The sequence below is a fragment of the Heterocephalus glaber genome, unplaced genomic scaffold, assembly GCF_053883595.1.
Source record: "Heterocephalus glaber isolate CG9 unplaced genomic scaffold, H.glaber_assembly_v1.0 deba00000347, whole genome shotgun sequence".
NCBI lineage: Eukaryota > Metazoa > Chordata > Mammalia > Rodentia > Bathyergidae > Heterocephalus > Heterocephalus glaber.
Genome location: NW_028258143.1, coordinates 54555734 through 54579948, shown reverse-complemented (window position 1 = coordinate 54579948; position 24215 = coordinate 54555734). Strand labels below are relative to the sequence as shown.

Here is a 24215-nt window from a genome sequence, read left to right as displayed (position 1 = left end):
TCCTTCTTTAGCTTCACATTTATTGTGCTTCTTAAAGTCAATTTTATCAAAGCAACTTCTGAAATTGCCAAAGTACAAGGATGAATGTCAGAATGTCAAGGGTTTTTTAATAAATTCTGACAAGACAGAAAAGGTCAAAGCAGATTTCTTCAACATATTCAAATGTGATCCCGATTATAAAGATTTTTACGAGGAGTATTTAGGTTATTCCTTAAAATGACTGCAGAATTCTACTATACTTGATGGATTACATTTTGCCTGAAACACCCTTCTTTCTAGGCTCCCATCTTCTGGTGGGCTTTCCCCTGCTTGTTCTTACTCTCTTGGTTTAGATGTCATCCCTCCCAAGTCTTTCCTGGTCCCACATGTCAGAGCAGTTACCTCTTCAAATATCCTCTCATAATCAGTGTTTACCTGAAAGCATTTATTGCCCTGCACTGTAATTATCTGTTAATCTATGCAGCTCTGTTCCTCTCCAAGTCAAAATGAACTTCTTGGGAGCAAAATCTGATCCTAGGCTATAGGACTCCAGGGTCTGCCGCAGTAGCTATAAAAAGTAACTGATATGCAATTGTTAAATTAAAGAATATTCTTTAAAACAATCGTCCTTCAGCTCTTCAGGCCCCGTGGCCTGATGGGCCGTCTGACCCGATGGGCCGTCTGACCCGGAGCTGTGGGGCCTGGGCGGGGCCACTCAGTTTCGCAGCTGTCCAGCAAGGACCGCCTTCTTCTCACGGGACTGGAGGTCGAGGCGGATGGCGGCTACCCTGAGGCCGGAAGTGATGCCACTGAGGAGAAATGAGAACTACAAACTTCCTGTTCCACTTCCAGAAGAGAAAGTTCTAGATGATTCTGAAAGAAAACGATGGGTACTGGGCAAGATGATTGGCTCTGGAGGATTTGGATTGATATATTTAGCTTTCCCCACAAATAAACAAGACAGAGATGCAAGACATGTAATAAAAGTGGAATATCAAGAAAACGGCCCATTATTTTCAGAACTTAAATTTTACCAGAGAGCTGCAAAAAAAGACTGTATCAAAAAGTGGATAGAACTCAAACAACTTGATTATTTAGGAATTCGTCTGTTGTATGGATCTGGTATGACTGAATTCAAGGGAAGAACTTAAAGGTTTATGGTAATGGAAAGATTAGGAATAGATTTACAGAAGATCTCAGACCAGCATGGAACTTTTAAAAAGTCAACTGTCCTACAACTAGGTCTCCGAATGCTAGATGTACTAGAATATATACATGAAAATGAATATGTTCATGGTGATACAAAAGCAGCAAATCTACTTTTAGGTTATAAAAATCCAGATCAGGTTTATCTTGCAGATTATGGACTTTCCTACAGATATTGTCCCAATGGGAACCACAAACAGTATCAGGAAAATCCTAGAAAAGGCCATAATGGGACAATAGAGTTTACTAGCTTGGATGCTCACAAGGGAGTAGCCCTGTCCTGAAGAAGTGACTTGGAAATCCTTGGCTACTGCATGTTGTGGTGGTTATGTGGGAAATTTCCTTGGGAACAGAACCTGAAGGACCCTGTGGCTGTCCAGACTGCTAAACCAAACCTGTTGGATGAGCTTCCTGAGTCAGTGCTTAAGTGGACTCGGTCTGGAAGCAGTTGCTGTGAAACAGCCCAGTTTTTGTCATGTGTTCATAGTTTAGCTTATGATGAAAAGCCAAACTATCAAAGGCTGAAGAAAAATCTAAACCCAAGTGGAATATCTTTAGGACCACTGGAATTTTCCATTAATGGACAGAGTGTAAATGTTTGTACTCCAACCAATCAAAAAGTTGATTCAAGAAAGGCTGCAACAAGACAAGTTGATCAGATACAAAATAAGTTAAAAGAAAAAGTCCACACTGAGAGAAGTGCTGAGTCCTTTGCAACCTGGAGAAAAGGACAAAAAGAAGACAAGCTGATTGGGTTGATGAACAATGAATTAGCTCAGGAAAGCACAAGAAGATGACAAAAATACCATGAGTCTTCAGAACTTCTGAATGAAGTAAACAGTTTCCTAGGAAAATCTAGCTATACATACCTCCAAAATTCATTTTGTGAACCCTGTCAAGATTTGACAGATACTATCAACAAGTCACAGTCCCCACTTTGGCACACGAACACTTCCACAATTGGTATGGAAGTCACAGACTTACAAAGTTCTGCAAGATTTTGGCCTACAATTTCCCAATTTACTCTTAGTGAAGAGACAAAGGCAGACGCAAATTATTATGGCCTCATCATAGTTTTGCTTTTGATACTGATATGTCTTGCTTTATATTTTCTTTGAAAATATCAAATAAAATCCTTTTGATAATTCAAAAAAAATTGTCCTTCATTCCATGAAAGTGTCAAGGTCGTGAAAGACTGAGAAACTGATTCAAATTGCAGGAGTTTTCAAGAAGGCATGACTCTGGTCCAGTATATGATTCTAGACCAGAAAAAAACATTAATGCGACAAGTCAAACTTTAGTAAGGTCAATAGGTTAGTTACTAGTATGAATATTGTATGAATATTTCTTAGTTTTGGTCATTGTAAGATGTTAACATTTGGACAGCTGAGTGAAAAACACACAAGAATTATTTGATCTTTATCATCATTTTTATAAGCCTAAAATTATTTCAAAATGCAAAGTTAAAATTTTTAAATAGAAACAACTTTGTGTATTTTGATGTAGAAAGAAAAAAGAAGGAAGGGACAGGAGATACAAAGCAGGAGGGAAGGAGGGATGAAAGCCACAATCTAGTTGGCATTTGGAAGTATAGCTAAAGTACAGAAAAATAGATTTGAGAACTTTCATAACCCTAGATGTTCCAAATGCCATGTTGTTACACCATTCTCAGTCTAATTAGAAAATGCTATTCATGACCAGAACTTTATATAATCCTTTCTTTTACTGTTTACTCCTGAGCTTTGTTTCATACGCTTCAAATTGTTCAATTCACTTAGCAAGTACTTACCAAGTGCTTGCTATGTGCTGGGCAATGGATTTAAAGGTAGTAAGATATGATCCTTGTCTTCAAGGAGAAACACAATCTACAGGGGTGACTGAAGTAAAAAGAAAACAAAGTATAGCGAGAAATGTGCCACTGTTTACACAAGTCCCAAATAAAAAGGATGCACAGAGAAGTGTGTGCTTTTCCCAGAGGACAGAAGCCACCAAGAAATAGGTGATAGGCAAGGGATGTTTTGAAGAATAAATGGGACTTATCCAGGTAGACAAAGTTGGGAAGAATATTCCAGGTGCAGCATGTACAAAATCTCAGAGGTGAAAAATAGTAGAGTGAGTTCACCAGAGCTAAAATGAGAAGCACCTACCGAAAAATGGACTCTTATTTTTTAGAAGCTTTATAGGGATAAAATTCACCCACTTAAAGTGTACATTTCAGTGGTTCTTAGTATATTCAGAGTTGTACAACCATCATCACTAATTTTTAGAACATTTTCACTACCCTCATATAATCTCACAGCCATTAGCACTTACCTCCCTGCCCTCCACCCCCAGCCCTAAGCAACCTCTAATTTACTTTCTTCCCCCACAGATTTGCTGTGCTGGACATTTTATATTAAAAGACTCACACAGTATATAATATTTTTGACTATGTTCTTTCATTCAGCATACTATTTTCAAGGTTCATTCATGCTGTAGCACAGATCAGTACTTCTCTCCTTCTTATTGCCAAATAATATTCCATTGTATAGATACACCATATTTCGATTAGCATTGCACCTGAAATAGACATCCACATTGTTCCCACATTATAGATATTATTAACAAAGCTGTTTAAACATCTGTGTTCAAGTTTTTGTGTAGACATGCATTTTCATCTCTCTTGGATATAGTTAGAATTTCTGGGTGATATGATAATTCTATATTTATTCTTGAGGAATTGTCAAACTGTTCTCCAAAGTGGCTGTACCATTTTATGTTTCCATCAGCTATGAATTAGAGGTCTAATTTCTTTGTATAGTCACAAGCATTTGTTCATTTATTATTATCTATCTTTTTGTTTTATAGGCATTGTATGTGGTATGATTGAAAACTACAGTGAATGTTTAAATTTTTGTAAATTTGTTACAGCAAAAGACACATTGCTATTAATCCCCCTCAAAATATTCCAACTTACATTGATCAGGCTTGTCCTATTACTCTTGGAATTTTCTTGAGAAGTCCTGGAAGTCCTCTTTTGTATCTTCACTTGTGCTATTCAATGTCCTGGATTCATTCAAAACATTTACATTTCATGGTCATCTTGACTATGAGGAAAAACCAGAAGTCATATGGTGCCAGATACAAGGAATAAGGTGGGCGAGGACACACCACAATGTTTTTACAAGCCTGCTTTCCCTCAGATGATGCTCAGCAGCAACATTTACCACATTTTTTTATCATACCTTGTAAAGACTCACAAAAGAGTGCTTCCAGAACTGCTTCTGTAAGTAGTAAGAAAAATGGGATGCATATGTTCAAAGTGAGGGAGAATATTTAAAGGCAATTAATGGCAATGTGTCTTATACTGTAATCAATTTTTTAAGTTACATGTTCACCATATATTGTGATCACACTTCATAGTGGATAAGAAATGATGTAGTAACTTCCTAGGGCCACTGTAACAACTTTATGTGGCTTAAAACAACAGGAATTTACTCTCCACAGTTCTGGGGCTAAAAGACTGAAGTCAAGATATCAGCAGGACAGTGCTCCTGAAGTCTCTAGGGTAAACCTGTTCCATGGCTTTCTGTTAGTTCCTTGTGTCATCAGTAATCCTCACCAAGTCCCAAGTTGAGCTCTCTGTCCTCTTGTAGGGTTGAACTCTGCAGGGTTGTACTGCAGGTTCCAGCTGCCCTTCCCCTGAAGAGCTTCTGCACTGCAAAAGAAACCACCAACAGAGCTAACAGACAACCTACAATATGGAAAAAAAATTTTAGCAGCTGTACCTCAGACAAAGGACTGCTATCTAGAATATATAAAGAATTGAAAAAAATTAGAACCCCCCCAAATTCAAAGACTCAATTCAAAAATGGGCATCCGAAATGAACAGACATTTCTCAGACAAAGAAGTAAAAGCAACAAACAAATATATGAAAAAATGTTCAACATCACTGGTCATTCAAGAGATGCAGTTGAAAACAACACTGGGATTCCACCTCACCCCACAAAGAATGGCTGCTATCAAGAAATCAACCAATAACAAATGCTGGCGGGGGTGTGGGGAGAAAGGAACCCTTCTCCATTGCTGGTGGAAGTGCAGACTGGTGCAACCACTGTGGAAATCAGTATGGAGATACCTCAAAGAACTAGGACTAGAGGTCTCATTTGACCCAGCTATTCCCCTGCTGGGGATCTTCCACAAAGAATTAAAAGAATCATACCACAGCGATATATGTGCACCCATGTTCATAGCAGCACAGTTTGTAATAGCTAAAGCTTGGAAGCAGCCCAAGTGCCCATCAACTAGAAACTGGATAAAGAAAATGTGGTTTTTTTATAAAATGGAGTACTACTCAGCCATAAAGAATGAAAAACTAGAGTCATTTATAGCTAAATGGATGCATATCGAGGCCACATTCTTAAGTGAAATAAATAGGACACACATGTAAATATCGAATAGTTTCTCTAGTGTGAGAAAGTGATAGTGTAAACAAGGGTTAAAATCATTAAAATGAATAATTGATAATTTTAAATAGGAAAAAAGGTCCAAAGACGAAGGGGTGAAGGGAGGGGAAGGGGAAAGAAAAAGAGGGAAAGGAAAAACTATGAAAAAAGAAAAAAAATGGAAATGATGTTTAAATAGGGAAGGGTGGAGAGGGTGAAGGGCACACAGGTAATGGGGAAAAAAATAAGAACCAAGATATAACAGGTACAGGTACAAACACCCAATGATAAATGTAAACAAATTGTATACCTAAAATGTACCAATAAAAGAACTTAAAAAAATAATAATAATCCTCACCATCCTTTGACTTCTGAAAGCTTTACTCCAATCTCTGATTCTGTCACCACATGGTGTTCTCCCCTATGTCTCTGTGTTTCTCCTCTAATCATATTAAATTAGGGCCATACTAATTCACTGTGATCTCATCTTGACTTGATTACTTCTTCAAAGACTGTGTCCAGATAAGGTCAGATTCACAGTTACAGAGGTTAGGACTTCAACTATCTATTTGAGGTATACTGTCCAAACCATAGCAAGAAATCCTATTTCACTGTGGTTTTGATTTACACTTTCCTAACAGCTAATGATGTGAACATCTTTTCATGTGCTTATTGGCTATCTGTTTATCTTCTTTGTAGAAATGTCTATTCAAATCTTTTGCTTTTTTTCAATTAAGCTAGTTGCCTTTTCACTCTTCAATTGCAAAAAATTTTTATATGTTCTAGACTCTTATTTTATGTATGATTTTGAAATATGTTCTTTCATTCTGTGGGTCGACTTTTCACTTTCTGATAGTGCCTTTAGAAACACAAAAGTTTTTCATCTTGATGAAGTCCAATTTATCCTTTTTTCTTTTGTTAACTGCACTTTTGTTGTTTTTCTTTTTTATTTAAATTAAATTGATCTTTAAGCTGATATACAAAAACAAAAACAGTACATATTAATGAAGTGTCATGTAATGTTTGATGCATGTAAACAGGTGATCAAAATATATACTATGGGGGCCGGGGATTTAGCTCAGTGGTTCCACCGCCTTCCTCGCAAGCAGAAGGACCCAAGTTCGATCCCCAGTACCAAAAATATATATATATATATATATATATTTTATATATATATACATATACATATTATGAGTGTTTAAATTAGGGAAAAATGATTAAAGCAAAAGACACATTGCCAGTAGTCCCTCTCAAAATATTCTCCCTTGTTTCAAACACACTTATCTCATCAATCTTGCCACTTCTGAAGCAGTTCTGGAAGTCCTCTTTTGTGATAACCTTTTAAAGTATGATCAAAAATGCAGTGAATGTTGCTGCTGACTATAACCTAAGGAAAAGGAAAGTACTTAAAAACATTACTGTGTGTCCTCATCCACCTAATTCACCAGATCTAGCACTATGTGACTTCAGGCTCTACCCAAAAGTCAAACTGACCATGAAAGGTAAGCTATTGAATTGATTTAGGACATCAAGGCAGCGATGAAAAGACACAAAAGAGGACATCCAGAACAGCTTCAGAAAAGTGGCAAGAACATTGGGATAAGTGTGTGTGAAGCAAGGGAAAGTATTTTGAAAGGAATTAATAGCAATGTGTGCAATAAATTATTTCTAATTTTAATATTCACCATATTTTTGTCATACCTCATATATATTGTGTAATGTTTAAATCAGGCTCAGAATATCTATCCTGAAATATTTATCATTTCTTTATGGTGAAAACACTCAAAATCTTTCTGGCTTTTGAAAATGTACAGTATATAGTTGTTATCTATAGTCAACTTACTGCACAATAGTATACTAGAATTTCTTGCCTCTAATTGTAACTTAGTATCCATTGATCAACTTTTCCCCATCCCTTTGTCCCACTACTGGATATTATTCAGACAAGTGATGACAGGTACTTGGACTAAGAAAAATGAGGAAACCATGTTCATGAAGGAAAATTACATATATGAGAATTAATTAGAGATAGTGAGGAAATCTACAATGACTCCAATATTGTAGACTCACTGAATACATGCTGGGACCATTGGTAAACACAAATTTTTAAAAAATTTTAAAAGCCTGGTGTGGTGGGGCATACCTATAATCCTAGCACTAGGAGACCGAGGCAGAGAGTCCGAGGCCAGCCTGGGCTACATAGTGAGCTCAAGGCCAGCCTGGGCTACATAGTGAGACCCTGTTGAGAGAGAGAGAGAGAGAGAGAGAGAGAGAGAGAGAGAGGTTGAGAGTACATGAGTCACACACTCAGGAAAAATGTCTGTGCTCTTACCTTATTAATATATATTAATAAGGTAGAGAAGAAGCTAGATATATGAATGAGACTTTTCAGAGAGGAGTGCAATGAAAAGGGAACAGGGCCAAGGATGAAAAGCAGAGAATGGACATTTAAAGAGAGGACAGAGGGCGAGGAGCCAGGGAGGGCACTGAGCAAGGGAAGCCATAGCAGGAGAACTCTACCTCCTTGACACACAGAAAGCTCATCGAAGAAGGAGCAAGTGATCAACATGTGAACACCAAAAGGAAGGCAAATAATAGGCATAATAGACTTTCTTCAGACATTTTCTCATTGACTTAAGGCAAAGATTGGATTTTGATGGATAAATTACACCTCTTTTATTTTTCTTTTCTGTAACCTGTAATTGACATCTGCCATTTCCACCTAATAAGCATCTTCTCCATCTGCTTTAGAAAACAGCAGTTCTGGTAAAACTATCAAAGCAAGATGACCCCACTTTTATGGATCAGCAAGAGCAGAGCAGGGCCTGGGACCCAAACCAGGCCAACCGGCACCTGGCCTCCTGAAATCTGAATCTTGAGCAATGAAATTCAAAGCAGTGAGAGCTGATTAAAACTCACATATCCCAAGGAGAGTATATACTATTTCCTCCTACTTAGAGCACAGAGCTGCCCCAGGTTTTATCCAGCAGAGCCAAGACCAGGACCAGAGTGAGGGATTGAGACAAATAAGACATTCACTTGGAATGCAAAGTTTAAGAGGGCTCCAAAAAACTCAGTAATTGAGTTAATAATATTTTAATACAATACTTTAAAAAATAACAAATAATGCAAAAATCCATGATGAACCAAATACCACAACTTCAAAGACAAGGTCAACATTACTGATTTTTTCATTTTGCCTCAGTCTCTAATATTGCCCAATGGAGCCTGGGTTGATCACATTTTTTATTTGTTTCCATGAGCTAGTTCCTAACCTTCCAGCAAATTTCTCTTTTCCATAAATTGATCAGGAAACATTTCCTCTGTTTACAACTCAAAGAGCTGATACGGAGTCTGAAATTGTAAGTAAAGGTGATTGTCTGTTAGTTCCCTGGCTGCCACAGAGTCCTATTTACACTTCTTCATGATCAGCATTCTACTTCCTGAGATCTATGTTGTCTTACTCCAAGCCTAAAACACACTTTACCTGAAGACTGTTTGAAATTAGAGATTAAAAAGCCAACTAGGGTTAAAGCCCTAGTCAAGCATGCATGAGCCTCTAGGTTCAATCCCCAGCAACACACACACACACACACACACACACACACACACACACACACACACACACACACCCTAAGGAAAATTTAAAAAGAAAGAAAAATTTTTTGGGAATTATAGATGTCTTGCTTGTGCTGATGGATTCAGGTATATACTTATGTCAAAACCTATCGGTCAAGGGCAGGGGATTTAGCTCAGTGTTTCTGCCACCTGCCTCACAAGAGCAAGGTCCTGAGTTTGATCCCTGGTACCAAAAACCCTCCAAAGGATGCAAAAAATAAAAACAACCTATCAGATTACATACTAAAGATGTATCATTTATTATATGTCCATCATACCCCAATAAAACCATTTTTAAAGCCATTCATTAGCTTTCAGACATTGCAACTTCACTATCAAATAACTTCCACCTTTTGAAACTTCTAAAGTTTTACTTGAATTCTACATAAAATTTAGAATTTTAAGTTGATGGTTTAGATATTTGGTGAAATTGCTTTTTTTTCCTATGTGAAGGTAGATTTATTTATGTATAGTCATCTGTTGGTATCCATGAAGAATTGGTTCCAAAATTCCTTACAAATATCAGAATCCAAGGACAACTAAATCTCTTGTATAAATGACATAGTTTTTTACATATAACCTAACCACATCCTCCCATATACTTTTACCTTTTGGGAGGAGTGGGTGTGTGTGTGCTAGGATCGAACTGAGAACCTTGCACATGCTAGGGAAGCTTACTCTACCAGTGACCTACCTCCTCAGCCCTCTTCTATGTACTTTAAATAATCTTTGGATGATTTGTAATACCTAACACAATATAAATGTTATGTAAGTAGTTGCTATACTGTATCATTTAAGGAATAAGAACAAGAAAAAGTATGAAAATGTTCAGGATAGATGCAAGGTTTTTCCAAATATTTTCAATCTTGAGTTGGTTGAATTCTCTGTGTTGAACCCAAGGATGCAGAAAGGCAACTGTAATTAAAAATTGTTCTAAGGGAATGTTACCCCAAATTGCAATGGTATAGTAATTTAATCTATGAACTGCATAATATCCCAACTGGGAAGTATATGAAAAGGTTACCTATACTACAGTACTCTTCTCTTATCTTGATTCCTGCACATGAAACTCATCTGCATAGATGATTCCCAACTTTTGAAAAGATTTCCTTCCCAAGCCCTTTGCCTTTTCTAAGCTGTGTGCAGCACTCATGTTTTATGAAAGGACATGGTACATGATACATGAGTCCATAGGTTAATTCCCCAAATCCTGCTTTGTATAGCTGCAATTCTGACATTTTAAAAAACTGCTCATGATAAATAATTTGTAGTAATAAAAGCATTTAATTATAAAAAGTTTTAAAATTTAACTTCAAAACTTTTTCCGATTGTTTCCCCTGCATTTTCTTTTAGTAATTTCAAAGTCTCAGATCTTCTTCCTAGATCTTGAATCCATCTTGAATTGATTTTTGTACAGGGCAAGCAAGACCTAGTTTCCACCTTCTACAAGGACACATCCAGTTTTCCCTGTACCATTTGTTAGAGAAGCTGTCTTTTTCTAGTGTGCATTTTTTTTGGCCCCTTTGTCCAGAATCAGGTGTCTGCAGTTGTGTGGGTTTCTGTGTCCTCTAATCTGTTCCATTGGTCTATATATCTATTTTTGTCCCAATACCAAGCTAGTTTTGTTTCTATGGCTTTGTAATACGATGTGAAATTTGCTCTTGTAATATTCTAGCCTTGCTCTTGTTTAGTATTATTTTTTCTATTCTGGGTCTTTTGTGTTTCCATATGAATTTTAGGATTTTTTTTCTAGTTCTGTGAAGAATGTCATTGGTATTTGGATGTTAATTGCATTTGGTAGATAACCATTTTAACAATATTAATTTTACCAGTTCATGAATATGGAAGGTCTTCCCATCTTCCAGTGTCTTTTTCAACTTCTTTCTTCAGTGTTCTGAAATTTTTATTATTTATAGAGGTCTTTCACCTCTTTGGTTAGATTGATCCCTAAGGTTATTTTTTTAGGCTATTGTAAATGGAATCATTTTCCCTATTTCTTTTCTCAGCTAGTCTCTTATTGGTATATAAAAAAGCTATGAATTTTTTAATGTTGATTTTTATATCCTACTACTTTGCTAAATTTGTCAATTCTAAGAGTCTTTTTGTGTAATCTTTGGGTCTTTTGCATTTCAAAAGTCAAACGAGACTTCTATGTTCCAGCTCATCACATAAGAAACTTGAAAGATGCCAGTCAGTGACATGAACATGAATGTGCTGAATGATGTTCCATTTTCTGGATAAGCACATGAAAAGATACTCCATATTATATGTCATCAAAAAAATGTAAATTAGGACAACAATGAGGTAACCACTATACACCTATTAGAAATGCAGAACACAAACAACAAAACACAAAATGCTGGTGAGGTTATGGAGCAACAGGACCTCTCATCCATGGCTGGTAGGAATGCAAAATGGGACAGCCGCTTTGGAAGATAGTTGGAGAGAACTTACAAAACTACACAATCCAGCAATCACGCTCCTTGGTATTTACGCAAAGCCACTGAAAATGTGTGCCCTCACAAACCTCTGCACATGGGTGTTTATAACACCTTTATTGCTAAACTTAGAAACAAACAAGACATCCCTGGCACTGAGCCTGCCTGGCAAGCACAAGGTCTTGAGTTTGATCCCAGGCACCAAAAACAAACAAACAAGACATCTTTCAGTAGATGAATGGATCCATAAACTGTGGTCCCACCAGGTACATCCAAACAATGGAATATTACTCAATGCTAAAAAGAAATGAGCTACCATGGCATGAAAAGATTTGAAGGAAACTTAAGTGCATTATAAATAAGTGAAAGCCACCTGAAAAGGCTACGTACTATATGATTTCAACTATATGGTATTATGGAAAATGTAAAACCTTGGAGACAGCTGGGAATTTAGCTCAGTGGTTCTGCTGCCTGCCTTGCAGGTGCAAGGTCCCGAGTTCGATCCCCGGTACAAAAATAAATAAATAAAACCTTGGAGACAGCAGAAAGATCAGTGGTTGTAAAGGATAGGGAAGGAGGGGTGATTTTTTAGGGTAGTGAAACTACTGTGTATGATGATACCATAATAGTAAGCATATGTTATTATACATTTGTCCAAACTCATACGATAATGCCAAAGTGTACCCTAAAGTAAACAATAGGTGTATTTATTGTATCAGTGCAGACTTATCTGTTGCAGCATATATACCACTGTGATGGGTTCTGATGATAGCAGAGGAGGCTATGCAAATGTGGGACAAGCGATATGTGGAAAATCTCTGTATCTTCTCCTACATTTTGCTATGAACCTAAAACTGCCCTGAAAACTAATATAACCATAGTTTTAAAGACAAATCAGAGAAGACTTCAGATTACTGGTGATAAAGAGAAAACAGAGACAGAGAAAAAGCCTGAGTAAGGGAAAAGAAAGCAAAAAATAAAATAAAATCTAACAACACATTCAAAGGAACAAATGCAGCTGACCCAAATCTTGAAGCTTCCAAAGCATTCCACGTGTATAGCCCTTTAGAATGGCTTCCAGCTCACGGAAGAGAGAGTGCTTCTCTACATATCAAATTACAACACTATGACAAATTGAAGGAGAAATATAATCAACCATTTGTTGATTATTTATTTTTTAATCATGTCCTTAAGTATCTACAGATGTAAGGAAGCATGTGGTCTCAGACTGAAGCTGTTTGCAAACATCAGAATTGCCTGGCCCAAGAAATGGTGCTTGCTGTGCGATGAAAGCCACCCTTCTAAAACCATGTTTGGTTATCACCTATGCCCTGCTGAAATTGGCAGAGCATATCCTTTTTGGGCATGCTGCCAGCCTAACAGATGGGCCTGAATGTAGCCCTGCCAGAAAATCAGTGTGTGCAATGAGTTCACAACCGTGGTTAGATTCCTTTCCAAGGATGTTGCATCTACTTAGGCTGCCTGGCAAAAATTTATGACTTTCACGACTTCAAATGGCATTAATAAATATGTAAATAATTCTGCACATAAGTGGTTCTCAAGGTTTGATTTCCTGGATGAGTTGTGCAAGCATGGGCTGGGAAATCACTAGAAATGCAAATTTTCAGCCCACCTCCCACACATACCTCAGCTTACTGAATCAGAAACTGGGTAGAGCCCAGCAATGCATGATTTAACAAGCCCACCAGGTGATTCTAATGCAACTAACTTTTGAGGAACATTGTCCTAAACCACTAGTTCCCCAAATTAGAATTACTTGAGAAAAATTTCAAATACTAATGCCTTTATCTCAACTCCAGAGATCCTGATTTAATCGATATAACATGGAACCTGAATATTATTTTAGAATCTCCTCGGGAGATTTTAATGTGCACCAAAGTTTGCAAAGCACTGTTTGAACTAATCAGAATACTATCACAAGCTTGCTTCTAGGAGAAATGCTTGAGACCTTTATAAATGCAAGAAAATATTTATGAGTCTATGTATAGGTCTCAGATTGATGGATCACTTTATTTTAAGCTCTTAGATACCATGAAACATATTTCTTGGCTTTCAGTGAAATCCTGTCTGTGTATTCTATGAGTCATTTCCTTGAAGCTCACCTTTTTAACAGCACCATATTTAAGTTTGCTTCTGATTTCAGTGTACAGTACTTTTTAATCTCACTGAATGAGACTCTTCTGATGTAAGCCCCTATTCTACTGGTTTCCCACTCCTCGTGTCTCCCAGACTCTGACTTTCATCTTCTTCCCAGCCTGGATGAGATCTGATGTCAGAAAATTAAACTTCAAACAATCTAAACAAAGATAATTTTTTAAAACTTTAAAGGTTCTTTAAGCCACAATGTTATCCAGTATATTTAGTATTAGTAAGTAGTTAACTAAGAAGGCAAGAACAGGAAACTAGAAATAATTTGCTAGGTTTTCCCATCCTACTTTACATCAAAGCACATGTAGAAATGGTACAGTACTTACGCATCCCATGGGACAAATAGCAGTGGCTGCTGACCACCTGGCCACATGGAGGGCAAGGATCAGAATCTCACACAACGAATTCACTACTGGAAAGGTTTGATAACATAAGATTTAGATACACAGATGAGATCTTAATATGATTTTTATGGATAATGAAATTTCTTTTTATTTACATTTATATTTACCTTATTTTTTATCAATACATGTTAGCAGTAAATAATGTTTGTATTTCTTGTGCGGAATTGGTAACATGCACAGAACACAACTTAATTCCTTTTTTCATCCCCTTTCCCTGCTCTTCCTCCTCCCTCCACCCATCTTTCTATCCCCTTCCCATTTGAGAAAGTCCTATCTCCCTTCTTCCCATTATCTATCTTTTATTTTGCTCTTTATTTATAATTTGGATTTCTTATAGAAGAGAAACCATGTGATATTTAAGCTTGTGTGCCTGATTTGTTTCACTTAACATTACAGTCTTGAGGTGTATCCATTTTCCTACAAATGACTCAAGTTTCTCTTTAAGGCAGAGTAGTACTCCATTGTGTGTAAATACCACATTTTCTTTATCCATTCATCTGTTGATGGACATATTGGCTGCTTCCAAGATTTAGCTATTATGAATTGTGCTGCTATAAATTTGGGTATGCATGTATCACTGTGATATGATGTCTTTAACTCTTTCAAGAAGTTACCTAGAATGGGAATCTCTGGGTCAAAAGGAATTTCTAGTTTAAGTTTTTAGAGGAGTCTCCATAGTGGTTATACTATGTTACATTTTCACCAAAAGTGTAAAAGGATTCCTTTTTCCCTGCAGCCTTTCTAGCATTTGTTATTGTTTGATTTCTTGTTGATGGCCATTCTTTTGAGGGTAAGATGGAATCTCAGTATTGTTTTAACTTTCATTTCTCTAATGGTCAAAGACGTCAAGCATTTTTTCATGTATTTATTAACAATTTATACTTCTGTGAAATGCCTATTCACTTCACTTACCCATTTTTATTTTAAGGGGTCTATTTTTTTTTCATTCTTTATGTATTCTAGATATTAGTCCTCTGTCTGAGCACTACCTGACAAAATGTTTTCCCATTCTATGAGTTTTCTTTTCACTCCATTGGTTGTTTCTGTTGCTGTACAGAAACTTTTTATTTGATATGGCCCCATTTGTTGATTCTCAGCACTATTTCCTGTACAATGGGAAAGTCAGAAAGCCCTTGCCTATGCCTATGACTTCAAGAATTTTTCCTATTTAATCTTCTAGCAGGTTAAGTGTTGTAACATTCAGTTCTTTGATCCATTTTTCCTTTAATTTAATACATGGTGAGATATATGTGTCTAAATACAATCTTCTGTATGTGAATATCCAATTTTCTCAACACGATTTATTAAACAGGCTGTCTTTCCTCCAGTGTATGTTTTTGGTTTCTTTGTCAAAGATCAAAAAATTGAATGTGCTTGAGATTGTTTTTGCATCCTCTATTCTGTTCCACTTAGTCTCATGTCTGTTTTTGTGCCAGTACCATGCTGTTTTTATCACTGTAGCTTTGTAATATAATTTCAAGTCTGGGATAATGACTCTTGCTTTTCTCTTGTTAGCCAGGATTGCCTTTGCTGTTCTGGGTTCTTCTGGCTCCATATGAATTTTAGGAATGTTTTCTCTAGTTGTGTGAAAAATGCTATTGGCATTTTGATTGGGATTACATTAAATCTGTATATCAATTTTGGAAGTATGGCCATTTTGGCTATATTGATTCAGCCTATTCAGGAATAGGGGTCATCTTTCCATCTTCTAATGCCCTTCTTTATTTTCTTTTTCAGAATACTATGGTTTTTGTTGTAGAGATCTTTCATTTCCTTAGGTTAATACCTAAGTAATTTTTCTTGGGGTTATTGTGAGTAGTTTTTTCTAACATCTTTCTCAGTGGGTTCACTATTAGTTTACAGAAATGCTATTGATTTTTGTGTTCATTTTGTATCCTGCTACATTACTGAATTTGGTTATTAATTCTAAGAATCTTTTGGTGGATTTTTGGGGTCATCTATGTAGAGAATCATGCCATCTCCAACTAATGATGTGACTTCTTCCTTGTATATACATATATATCCCTTTTATTTCTTATTCTTGCCTAATTGCTCTTACTAATGTTTCAAGTACTATGTTGAACATGAGTGGTGATGGTGGACATCTTTAATATGATGTTGGCAGTAGGTTTGTCATGAATGGCTTTTATCAGTTTTAGATAAGGTCCTTCTACACCTATTTTCTTCAGTGTTTTCATCATGAAAGGATTTTGGATTCTGTCAAAGGCTTTTTCTCCATCTATTGAGATGATCATGTGATTTTGATCCTTGCTTTGATTCGTGCAATATTTATTGTTTATATTTATGTTTTTACATTTATGTGACATTTATTGATTTGTGTATGTTAAGCCATTCTTACATCCCTGGGATGAAGCCTATTTGGTCATGATATAAGACACTTTTGAAGATTAGTTGCATTCTGTTTGGCAGTATCTTGTTGAGTTTTTTTATCTATATTTGTTACAGAGATTGGTCTATAGTTCTCTATTTTGGTTGGATCCTTGTATGGTTTTGGAATCAGGGCAATGGTAGCTTCCAGGAAAGACTCTGGGAGTACTCATATAACAACTTTCAAACTCCTTTGTTGTATGGACTACCAAAAAATTAGAAAGCCACTATAAAATCCAATGAAGACTTCATTTGATGCTCTTAACAGGGAAAGTTTAGAATGAGGGTCGGCACTTCACATTTAGCACATTGTTTAACAATTTTTCACAAACCAACCCTGACTTTTGTGAAATGCAGTGGACCCTTGATTTACGAACTCAATTCACTCAAGAGGGCTGGTTGTAACTCAAGTTGGTCAACTGAAGGCTCGATCTCCTCTACCCAGCCTTCAAAGTCTCTCTCCTGTATACAGGCAGATCTTAGTGTCCTTAGAGAGACATTGGCCCAGGATTTCTCAGTTAACTCCACACAGGGAAGGATGTTGTAATGTTCCTTCTCTTTAAGGGTTAAATCTGTATCTGAGACCCTCTAGAAGCACAAGCAGCCAGCAGACTTTGGTTGTAAGTTAAAACTAAAGTTCCGGTCATAACCCAAGTTGTTCGTATGTCAGGCCAGTCATAACTCAAGGGTCCACTGTGAAATCAACATGGCAGAATTATCAGTCTGAAGATCCACAAAAAAAGGAACCATTGCTCTTGTGGGACACCATCTCAATATCACTGGCAAGTCCAATTTACCTGACATTCTGGTAACACCAAGTTTTGGGGATCAGATCCTAATACATCTCTTGGTTTAAGGCAGTTAAGTTTACGTTGATGGCAAAGAAGGAGAGGAGGACATAAAAATGAATTTGTTTTCCCATACCACGAGGCATTTGTGCCAAGGTGGCCACATGTGGCAACAGCAGGAAATCCCTCCTCCTGGGAGCCAAGAGGAAATTTCCTCACGTTGAACAGCTCCTCCCCACTAAAAACAAAAAAAACAACAAAAATAAATAAACTGTTCTGTGTATAACAGAATAGCTTTTAAAAATGTAAAACAAAATTCTGCCTTTTTATAAAACTTGATAAAAATAGTATTTCAAACTGTACAGTCACCAGAAGCATGCAGTTAGCAAAAATGTACATTCTTCACTTGGCATCTCCAGTACCTTCTGTTTTCTGTGCCTGGTCTGTTCTGGCCTCTCCATTTGCTGCAGGATTATCCCATCCTTGCCTACATCAGCCTTTCCTTTTTTCCCTTTGGGAACCTTCTCTGCCTTCTTTGTAGGGGCCTGCTTAGTAGGGACTCTGCTTTGAAGGATCGGGTTTAGCAAACAATCTTATATATGGTATCTGTGGTTTGTTCTTCAACTTGGCTTTGTCTCCTTTAGCATCTCGATCTTCCACCTTTCTCTTGGGTGTGGTGGCAATGGTAGCAGGACACGGGCACTGGATGTGGGGATGCAGTGACACCCAGCTTTAACAGGTCCAGGAGGTTCTTGCCTCTTCTTCTTCACACTGCTCCAAAATGAAATTTAACAAATTTTCTTTCAGTTTCATCAACTAATCTATCATAATATAGTCATTATGGCCTTTTGTGATGCTATTGACATAGTTAAGGTTCAACTTAACATTGGTAAGAAACAATGTGAGGTGAGAAGTGACTGGAATTAGCTTCCTAATTCAATTAGGTCATTTACCAGCTATGCGACCTTAGGAAAGTAACTTAATTGTGCTGTGCCTCATTTTTCCCTACCAATAAAATGGAAAAATGATAGTGCCTATTTCATAAGCTTGTGAAAATTAAGCGAATTCAGGTATGGAAGCATAGCAAACTGTGAGTGATTGTTCACTATTCTTATTAATAGCAGTTACATTTTATGATGTTATTGAGTGGACCTATTGCTAGCTCATGCCCTCTTTCCCTCACCTGTATCTCCCCTGACCTCATGATAGATGAATCTTCTAAAGAAATGGACACTCAACCATTTTAATGGACAGTACAGGTCAAAGCCAAGTCCAAGGAAGTTGCTAAGCATCATCAACTTTGTCAACAAGGCTTCAGGCTGGATTTAGCACAGTACTCCCAGTCCCTAATTAGAAAAGCTGACACGGTGGTTTTTAATTGAGGGTGGCACCACAGGCTATTAGGTGTTACAGAATACTACCAGAATTTAGCCAATGTTGCTAAATATCCTGGATACACAAGATGGCCCTAACCAAAACAGCAATAGCACCCATATTGAGAGCAAAGTCAGCATAAAGCCAGGTCCCCTGGGCATCTCTAGGCATAAGACAGGTCAGGAGAACAGGGACTTGTGCATAATAAGAACCTTAGTTCTTAAGAACAAACTGAGTGCCAAAACATAAACTGAGGTCCATGGCATGGGTGTTTCTTAAGCAGTACCCTTGAGACAAGCACTTGTGAAAGGAAGGCGACAGAAGCAGAGTTAAGCAGAGGGAAGTCAAGCTGCCTCAGGTAATATCCACTATTCTTACTTGGAAAGATCTAAAAAGGGAATTCATCAATAAAACCATGGGACTGCCCGAAATCCTACAGGAAGACACTGAATGTCCCACTGTCTGTTCCTGCCTGATCAGCCAGGCAACAGAAAGTTAACGTGGTCAGCCATCCAGCTTTCTTCCTCCCAGCTGGTAAAGAAAACTAAGCGTGGCTATGTGTTAGGTGCTCCTTTCATCAACCTTGTCCGGAAAGAACAAATCTTCTACCTAAGCTGTGTCCTAGGAATTCAGTCTATAGCCTGGGCTTTTGACACTAGCTCTGGATCAGAAAAGGTCAGTCCTTGCCTTGAATATAGAGATCCTTGGCTGGGATTCTACCAATCCATCTAGTTCTGGTCTATGTATTTTCTCAAGATCTGGACCATGTTTCAGATTCCCACAAGCTGTCTGAGGTCCTGATTTGACCTGAGCCAAAATAGTATCAACCGCTGATTATCACAAACATAGTCACTGCTCAGAGAAACTTGCTGCAAGATCCCAGTTCACCTTAACTGACACCTTAATTTGAATTTTGTGACTTGATTCAAGTCAATCCCCCATACCTTCACCCTATAAAGCTTAAGTTTACTCTCATGTCCTCATGGACCCATGTGAAAGACCCAGGAAGATCATTGGCAATAATATATAGATTGTTGTCCCTCATTTGCTTTTGGCCATTCATATATTGTATGACAGTTCAAAGAGCCTTAGGAGGATATTTCCAAAGTGCAAACTTCAGGAGTCAAATTGTTGTAATAATCCTCTTTAGACATATGTCCATAGAGATGGCAGAACTTAACCCATAGTTTCTTTGGCTCCCTTGCTTCCCAGGTTTAAATCTTCCCTCCATAGATAAGGATCATTTTATTTCATACATCCAGGAATTGTCCTTCTGAATATACCAACCCCTTTGCTAGAACATGGCAGAAGACCATTGGCCAACATCAGACTCCCATGGACCTCCCATTCAAATTTGTTTTCCTGTTGGTGCATATTACTTGTGAAGTTGACTGATTCCACATAATACGTACTTAGACTACACTTTCTAGGCTATTTGGTATAATTCCAGTCCCCCTAAAACTCTGGACAGTGACTTTGTCACCTACAGGCTTGCTGTATAAATAAATCATAGCCATTCAATATATTACTCGTTCAAAAAGGACTATGTAAAATCATGGAGACCAAAAGTAAAATGGTGATTACCAAAGGCTACAGGGAGCTAGGAGTTAATTGTTTAATGGGTATAGAGGTTCAGTTTGGGAAAATGAGAAAATTACAGACATAGATATTGGTGGTACCTGTGTGACTTTGTGAATGTACATAACTCCAGTGAACTATACATTTAAATGGTTAAAGTGACAAATTGTATGTTATGTGTATCATAACTTTTTGGGTACTGGGGATTGAACCCAGGGCCTTTGCACTGGACTACATTCCCCAGCCCTATATTTCTTTGTTATTTTGAAACAGGGTCTCATTAAGTCATTAAATTGCCTGGGCTGGTCTCAAACTTGTGATCCTCCTGCCTCAGCCGCCCAGAGTTCTGGGATTACAGACAGGCACCATAATTCACTTAAAAAGACTCTGGAAACAGGATGCAATATTATTTCCTTATATTACTTCTTCAGTTACTTTGGTTGGGAGGGACCAGATACATAGTTACTCAACTTTCCACAAATAATGGCTGCTTATATAAGACTTAGGATAGAAACTAGGATCTCACAGCAGTCAATGAGCAGGGACCAGAGCTAGAACCAAAACTGGGACTGCATAATACTCATAAGTACCCTTAAAAACAAGAGGTGAATCTTCTCACAAGTGCTCCACTAGAAATACAGTTCATCCTCTTCCTGTCTCTGCTCTCTTCATTTTCTTTCTTGGTATTCCTCCCACTAAAGTCTGGATTTATCTTCTTCCCTAGCTTTTTTCCCCTTATAGTTTCTACTTACTCATTGTCACATCTTCAAAGCTTGATTTCCTCACAACCTGACTTTGCTCTTGGCCTCTACTCTATAATACCAGCCCCTTTATACATTGTTTCAGGTCAGTTCCTAATATTACCCACCTCATTATGTTTCCCAAGTCAGATGTCATGAGCGAGGAGATTATTGGTCCAGCTTATCGCTCTCTGAATAGAGCCATGTTAATCAGGCCACCCAATGAGCTGCTCTCTAATCTATATTTTGGTCCCACTGGTCCAATCAGTCATATGAAAGGCAGAGCTATATGGTAGAAAGCATAGTCACTTTCAAATGCTTTTTTAGCAGAGGCACTGTGATAGCTACATCCAGGACAATTTTATTTTTCACATTTTCTCTTCTTGTGTTCTAGAATAATAACCCTTCTCAGTGGCATCTTTGACATTGTTATATTTCAGAAGAATCTCTGCTATCAGGTGGAGCTGAAGACCAAATGACTGACCTAGACGTGACATGAGCAACAACACCCTCAGAACCCTCCCTTGCTCTGTGGACCAACACCATGCATGCATGTCAGACAGCATGCTTCAGGTGAGAGTGCAATGCAAAGGCAATTTAAAACACTTACCTTGAGTTTATGGCACATACTTTCCTCCACTGGTGAATTATTATGTCCCTTATTTTGACATAAAATAAGTCAAAAATATCTTCTGGGCAAGTATATCATTTTAAATCAGCAAATCATTTTTAGTTCTTGGTCATTAATTCCTAATAATATATCTAGCACATTTGGCCTGTAGCAAAGGTACTAATTATTAATGTTTTACACAGCACATAATAGTTTATTGTATGGGCAACAAACTAAGATATTCCCCAGACTCAGAGATAAAGGGGAGCTGTTCTTAGAGATATTAGATCTGGCTGTCTGAGACCTGTAGAGCAGACAGAACTCATCAGCTCAATTACAGCTCTGCAGGGTTTGAAGCTTCTAGGCAGGAAAACAGGCAGAAAGGCTGCATTGTGGGTGCCCCCAAGTGGGTACATTTTGATGTGCATGCTGAGGATTTCCTGGTCAGCACCTCTAGCATTAGGTCATATCTGTAAAGTGCTTTTAAACACAGGAAAAGGCTTTAAAAAAAAAAAACAGTGTGGATGTTTTTCAGGTTATATATCTCATAATAAAATATCAATTGAAAAAATAATGTTTCATTTATTTTTTAGCAAATATCTTAAAGGAGAGCTTTCAAATTTGTTCCTTGACTAGATGCATGGGGAAGAAAAAGGATAGACTTTAGCGTCAGATGGAGCTTGACACTGAACATTAGTTCAGCCACTTAATAGGTGTATGATGTTGAGCAATCCATTTAATCTCCCTAAACCACAGTTGTCTCATTTTATAAATGAATTTGAGATAGTCTAAGAAAATTTACTTCATAAGATTATGTATTAAATAAAACAATATATGTAATGTAATAAGGACAGTGCCCAGCACATTACAAGTACCCAATAAATATCATTTGTCATAATCATTTATAAAATTATTATGTATAACATATGTTTACAATAAAATATATTTATTGAGATGTACTTATATATTGAACTTATAGGGGCTCCCCAATACCTTTTCAATAAATTCCATTTCTAAATTTAATCACCTAGAGGCAATTTCTATTACTTACAACTGAGTAATGTGTATAATTATAGCAATGAAAAAGAATGAGGTTGACCTTCAAAAATGTCAATGTCATGAGAGGTAAAGAAGAATTAAGGAAATGTTCTAAATTATAACAGACTGGAGACACAACAACTAAATACAATATGTGATTTTGGACTGGATCCTGTATTAGAGGTGATAAAATCTATAAAGAACTTTATTGGGATAGTTAATAAAATTGGAATATGGAATGTAGAATGAATAAAAGTTTTACATCATTGTTAAATTTGCTGAATTTGCTAATTGTACTGTGATTACTATATAAGAGAATCTTCTTATTCTTAGAAAACATAAACGGAGGTATTAAGGGTCATGACACCTGTAACTCACTTTCAAGTGATTTAGGAAAATTAATAAAAAATATATATTATATGTATGTATGTGCATCTAGAGGATGGACACATAAATGTCTGAGTATATAAATAATACTACATGGGGTATGTGTATAATCAGATAAAGAGGATGAATATAAAAAGCGCAGAACATGGTAAAAATTGGTGAAGAGTAAAAAGTAAACAGGAGTTCTGTACTCTTCTTGGAATTTCCTTGTTTAAAATGTAAAGGTTTGTACATTTAAAAATCTAAATTTTTAACTGGGTATGTTGGTACATGACTGTAATCCCAGCACTGGGGAGGCTGAGCCAGGAGGATTGCCTTGAGTTTAAGGCCACCCTAGGCTACATAGTGAGTTCAAGGCCAGCCTGAACTACATAGCCAGACCCTGCCCACCAAATCTAAATTTTTAAATAATTACATAAAACTGTAAAAAGAAGTAATGAAGTAATGGGCCAGGGATTTAGCTCAGTGGTTCTGCTGCCTGCCTCGCATGCGCAAAGTCTCGAGTTTGATCCCCACTACCGAAAAAAAAAAAAAAGGTAATAAGGTAGTTTCTGTAATAAACATTAGCTAGCTAACCAGAACTTTGAAATAAACTCACAAAACTATTACAAACTCTTTGGTAAATAAAGTACTCTACTTGTTAAAGTAATGCTTACTCTTTGAAGAACACTGGTGTATATCGACTAATTAGAACTTTTCTTTGTTGCCATTGGGAATGTAAAATGGTGCAGCTGCTGTTATAAGTTTAAAGAAATGAAAGCAGAATGCTTGCTTCAGCAGAACATATACTAAAAAATAATTGAAAGCAGGGATTTCATGGATACTTATACACCAATATTCATGATAGCATTATTTACAATAGCTACATGTAAAAAAAAACCTCAAATGCCTATCAATAAATGAATGGATTTTTCAAATGTGGTCTATACACACAACAGAATATTATTCAGCCTTTAAAAAGAATGAAATTCTAATATACATTACAATGTGGATGAGCCCAGAAAATATTCTGCTAAGTGAAATGAGCCAGACACAAAAGGATAGCATATAATTCTACTTATATGATGCACTTA

The 24215-nt window shown here is 37.0% G+C and overlaps 2 pseudogenes; one reads left to right on the top strand and one right to left on the bottom strand.

Moving 5' to 3' along the window:
* The first annotated feature begins 781 nt into the window (after positions 1–781).
* Positions 782–2303, top strand: LOC101718495 (serine/threonine-protein kinase VRK2 pseudogene; annotated as a pseudogene).
* Positions 2304–16895: 14592 nt separating this feature from the next.
* LOC101713880 (non-histone chromosomal protein HMG-17 pseudogene) lies at positions 16896–21653 on the bottom strand (annotated as a pseudogene).
* Positions 21654–24215: the final 2562 nt, after the last annotated feature.